Source organism: Oncorhynchus clarkii, unplaced genomic scaffold, assembly GCF_045791955.1.
Source record: "Oncorhynchus clarkii lewisi isolate Uvic-CL-2024 unplaced genomic scaffold, UVic_Ocla_1.0 unplaced_contig_9316_pilon_pilon, whole genome shotgun sequence".
In the NCBI taxonomy this organism is placed as follows: Eukaryota; Metazoa; Chordata; class Actinopteri; order Salmoniformes; family Salmonidae; genus Oncorhynchus; species Oncorhynchus clarkii.
In genome coordinates, this window is record NW_027258463.1 from 22,787 (window position 1) to 28,567 (window position 5,781).

The window sequence follows — 5,781 nt, forward strand, 5'->3', positions numbered from 1 at the left end:
GATCCATGACACAAAGCTTCCAGTGATGATCCATGGCACAAAGCCTCCAGTGATGATCCATGGCAAGAAGCCTCCAGTGATGATCCATGGCAAGAAGCCTCCAGTGATGATCCATGGCAAGAAGCCTCCAGTGATGATCCATGGCAAGAAGCCTCCAGTGATGATCCATGGCACGAAGCCTCCAGTGATGATCCATGGCAAGAAGCCTCCAGTGATGATCCATGGCAAGAAGCCTCCAGTGATGATCCATGGCAAGAAGCCTCCAGTGATGATCCATGGCAAGAAGCCTCCAGCAATGATCCATGGCACAAAGCCTCCAGCGAGGAGTCATGGCACGAAGCCTCCAATAACGGCTTCCAGTCCGGAGCTTCCAGCGACGGCCTCCTGTCCGGAGCCGCCAGCGATGGTACTCAGTCCGGGGCCCGCAGCGAGGGTCCCCAGTCCGGGGCCCGCAGCCAGGGTCCCCAGTCCGGGGCCAGCAGCGAGGGTCCCCAGTCCGGGGTCGGCGACGAGGGTCCCAAGTCCGGGGCCCGCGGCGAGGGTCCCCAGTCCGGAGTCGGCGACGAGGGTCCCCGCGCCAGAGGTGCCACCAAAGTGGGGTGAGCTAGAGGTGGCACGGGGTCTATGTCCCGCACCAGAGCCGCCACCAGGGATAGATGCCCACCCGGAACCTCCCCTATAGGTTCAGGTTTTGCGGCCAGAGTCCGCACCTTTGGGGGGGGGGGGGGGGGGGGGGTACTGTCATGCCCTGAACTTAAGAGAGCCTTTTTATGTCTCTATTTGGTTTGGTCAGTGTCACGACTTCCGCCGAAGTCGGCCCTTCTCCTTGTTCGGGTGGTGTTCGGCGGTCGACGTCACCGGCTTTCTAGTCACTACCGATCCATTTTTCTGTTTTGTTTTGTCTGATTACATACACACCTGTTTTACATTCCCTCATTACATTCCCTAGTTAACCATCTGACATACATTTCTGTTCTGTCCGTGATTGTTTATGTCGTTAGTGGTTGTGTTTGTGTTAGAGTTTTGTTGTATGTTCCATTTTTGGAATTTTGCTTTATTCTTTGAGTAAACTCAGTTGGATTACTCCATACCTGTGTCCTGCGCCTGACTCCGTTTTCACTCTGCACCCAATCGCTGACAGTCAGGGTGTGATATGGGTGGGCATTCTATGTTCTGTTTTCTATGTTTTTGTATTTCTATGTTTTGGCCGGGTATGGTTCTCAATCAGGGACAGCTGTCTATCGTTGTCTCTGATTGGGAATCATACTTAGGCAACCCTTTTCCCTTTGGTTATTGTGGGAAGTTATCATTGTTATGGGCACTATAGCCCTTGTAAACTTCACGGTCGTTTTTGTTATTTCTTGTTTTGTTGGCGACATAACAAATAAAATAAAATGTACGCCCACCACGCTGCCCCTTGGTCTCATTCCGACGACGGCCGTGACAATTTTAAACAACTGCTACATTGACACAGCAGTTAAACATTTTCATTGTATGTGTGATACATTCTTGTCTGAAAATGTTTTAATCTCAATAAATATGTTTGGACCAGCTGTTCTCCCAATCAGAGTTAAAAGATCTCCTTTAATTTCCATTATTCCTTACTGAGGGTATTACATTTTTATCAAAATTAGGCTTATTTTAACTGATATAATCAACAGTGTACTTTTTCCTGAGAACTGATTGAACGGCTTTATTTATTTTTAACCTTCATTTAACTAGGCAAGTCCGTTAAGAAAAAATCTTATTTACAATGACGGCCTACCGGGGAATAGTGGATTAATTGCCTTGTTCAGGGGCAGAATGACAGATTTTTACCTTGTCAGCTCAGGGATTCGATCCAGCAACCTTTACGGTTACTGGCCCAAGGCTCTAACCACCAGGCTACCTGCCGCCTTCAAGCTTTAAGGCTCGATTAAATCTATATCACCGAACTTCAGCGCTATTGAAATGTAAAGGAAATGTAAATGCAGCCTTTTCACTGAATGCAGTCTCCACTAACGCCGGAACATTGCCTTTAAATTAAATCAAGCTATAGCTCTGAATTTCCGCTATACGGATCGAATCGAGCCATTTGACAACCCTCGGGAACACTTTTTTGGGATAATTAATCTGCAGATGCTCTACAGATTATCTACAGACTATTAGTCCGACTAACAGACTATCAGTATTACTAACCCTAGCTCCGTTTGGCCGGTAGGGATATCCTTGTCTCATCGCGCACCAGCGACTCCTGTGGCGGGCCGGGTACAGTGCACACTAACCAAGGTCGCCAGGTGCATGGTGCTTCCTCCGACACATTGGTGCGGGTGGCTTCCGGGTTGGATGTGCGGCTTGGTTGGGTTGTGTTTCTGAGGACGCATGACTTTTGACCTTCGTCTCTCCCGAGCCCGTACGGGAGTTGTAGCGATGAGACAAGATAGTAACTACTAATAATTGGATACTACGAAATTGGGGGAAAAAAGGAGGTACAATTTAAAAATAAAACACAAAACAAAGACAGAATGACTAAACGGGGCGGAGAGATAGCCTGCAGAGTTCTGTCATACTATCCAGGTCTATGTCCAAACAGTTCGAGCATCTACTTTTAAAAATCCTTCTCTCCAGAAATAAATCCCTCACTGTTGCCGCTTGTTATAGACCCCCCTCAGCTCCCAGCTGTGCCTTGGACACCATATGTGTCCAAGGCCTCTATCATCAGCGTTCGTACTGCTAGGTGTCCTAAATTGGGATATGCTTAACACCCCCGGCCATCCTACAATCTAAGCTAGATGCCCTCAATGTCACACAAATTATCAATGAACCTACCAGGTACAATCCCAAATCCGTAAACATGGGCACCCTCATGGATATCATCCTGACCAACTTGCCCTCTAAATACACCTCTGCTGTTTGCAACCAGGATCTCAGCAATCACTGCCTCATTGCCTGCGTCCGTTATGGGTCCGCGGTCAAACGACAACCCCTCATCACTGTCAAGCGCTCCCTAAAACACTTCTGTGAGCATGCCTTTCTAATCAACCTGAGCTGGGTATCCTGGAAGGATATTGACCTCATTCTGTCAGTAGAGGATGACATCTTAAAAAGCATGCCCCTTTTAAAAAATGTAGAACTAAGAACAGATATAGCCCTTGGTTCACTCCAGACTTGACTGCCCTTGACGAGCAATAAAACATCCTGTGGCGTACTGCACTAGCATCGAATAGTCCCTGCGATATGCAACTTTTCAGGGAAGTCAGGAACCAATGCACACAGTCAGTTAGGAAAGCAAAGGCTAGCTTTTTCAAACAGAAATTTGTATCCTGCAGCACTAATTCCAAAAGGTTTTGGGACATTGTAAACTCCATGGAGAATAAGAGTACCTCCTCTCTAGGAAACACTGTCACCACTGATGAATCCACGATAATCGAGAACTTCAATAAGCATTTCTCTACGGCTGGCCATGCTTTCCACCTGGCTACCCAACCCCGGCCAACAGTTCTGCACCCCCCGCAGAAACTGGCCAAAGTCCCCCCCCCCCCCTCCCTCCACTTGTCCTTCACCCAAATCCAGACAGTTGATGTTCTGAAATAGCTGCAAAATCTGGATCCCTACAAATCAGCTGGGCAAGACAATCTGGACCCTCTCTTTCTAAAACTATTCGCTGCCATTGTTGCAACCCCTATTACTAGTCTGTTCAACCTCTCTTTTGTATCGTCTGAGATTCCTAAAGATTGGAAAGCGGCCACAGTCATCCCCCTCTTCAAAGGGGGTGACACTCTAGACCAAAACTGTTACAGACCTATATCCATCCTGCCTTGCCTTCCTAAAGTCTTCGAAAGCCAAGTGAACAAACAGATCACCGACCATTTCGAATGCCACGTACCTTCTCCGCTATGCAATCTGGTTTCCGAGCTGGTCATGGGTGCACCTCAGCCACGCTCAAGGTGCTAAACGATATCACAACCGCCATCGATAAAAGACAGTACTGTACAGCCGTCTTCATCAACCCGGCCAAGGCTTTCGACTCTGTCAATCACCGTATTCTTATCGGCAGACTCAACAGCCTTGGTTTCTCTAATGACTGCCTCACCTGGTTCACTAACTACTTCTCAAATAGAGTTCAGTGTGTCAAATTGGAGGGCCTGTTGTCCAGACCTCTGGCAGTCTCTATGGGGGTGGCACAGTGTTCAATTCTCGGGCCGACTCATTTCTCTGTATATATCAATGATGTCGCTCTTGCTGTGGGTGATTCTTTGATCCACCTCTACGCAGACGACACCATTCTGTATACATCTGGCCCTTCTTTGGACACTGTGTTAACAAACTTCCAAACGAGCTTCAACGCCATACAACACTCCTTCCGTGGCCTTCAACTGCTCTTAAATGCTAGTAAAACGAAATGCATGCTCTTCAACCGATCACTGCCCTCACCCGCCCACCAGACTAGCATCACTGCTCTGGACGGTTCTGACTTAGAATATGTGGACAACTATAAATACCTAGGTGTCTGGTTAGACTGTAAACTCTCCTTCCAGACTCATATTAAGCATCTACCATCCAAAGTTAAATCTAGAATCGGCTTTCTATTTCGCAACAAAGCCTCCTTCACTCATGCTACCAAACATACCCTCGTAAAACTGACTATCCTACCGATCCTTGACTTCGGCGATGTCATTTACAAAATAGCCTCCAACACTCTACTCAGCAAATTGGATGTAGTCTATCACAGTGCCATCCATTTTGTCACCAAAGCCCCATATACTACCCACCACTGTGACCTGTATGCTCTCGTTGGCTGGTCCTCGCTACATATTTGTTGCCAAACCCACTGGCTCCAGGTCATCTATAAGTCTTTGCAGGTAAAGTTCCGCCTTATCTCAGCTCACTGGTCACCGTAGCAACACTCCCCTGTGACATGCGCTCCAGCAGGTATATTTCACTGGTCATCCCCAAAGCCAGCACCTACTTTGACGGCCTTTCCTTCCAGTTCTCTGCTGCTATTGACGGAAACGAATTGCAAAATCACTGAAGTTGGAGACTTATATCTCCCTCACTAACTTTAAGCGTCAGCTGTCAGAGCAGCTTACCGATCACTGCAGCTGTACACAGCCCATCTGTAAATAGCCCATCCAACCAACTACCTACCTCATCCCATATTTGTTTTTTGTTTTTCTGCTCTTTTGCAAACCAGTATTTCTACTTGCACATCCTCATCTGCACATATATCACTCCAGTATTTCTACTTGCACATCCTCATCTGCACATATATCACTCCAGTATTTCTACTTGCACATCCTCATCTGCACATCTATCACACCAGTATTTCTACTTGCACATCCTCATCTGCACATATATCACACCAGTATTTCTACTTGCACATCCTCATCTGCACATATATCACTCCAGTGTAAATTGCTAAATTGTAATTACTTCGCCACTTTTGGCCGATTTATTGCCTTACCTCCTTACTTAATATGCACATACTGTATACAGATTTTCTATTGTGTTATTGACTGTACGTTTGTTTATGTGTAACTCTGTGTTGTTGTTTTTGTTTCACTGCTTTGCTTTATCTTGGCCAAGTTGCAGTTGTAAATGAGAAGTTGTTCTCAACTGGCCTACCTGGTTAAGTAAAGGTGAAACAAAATAAACAAAAAAATATTGTCAGTGTATGTTCCTTGTATTTATTGCCATGTGCTTAAACACAATTATTAAATAAACCTGTAAACATTATGGATGTTTTATGTTTCTCATTTCCTTCATATTGTTGGTAAAGTTGGTCAAAGACTGAATTACATG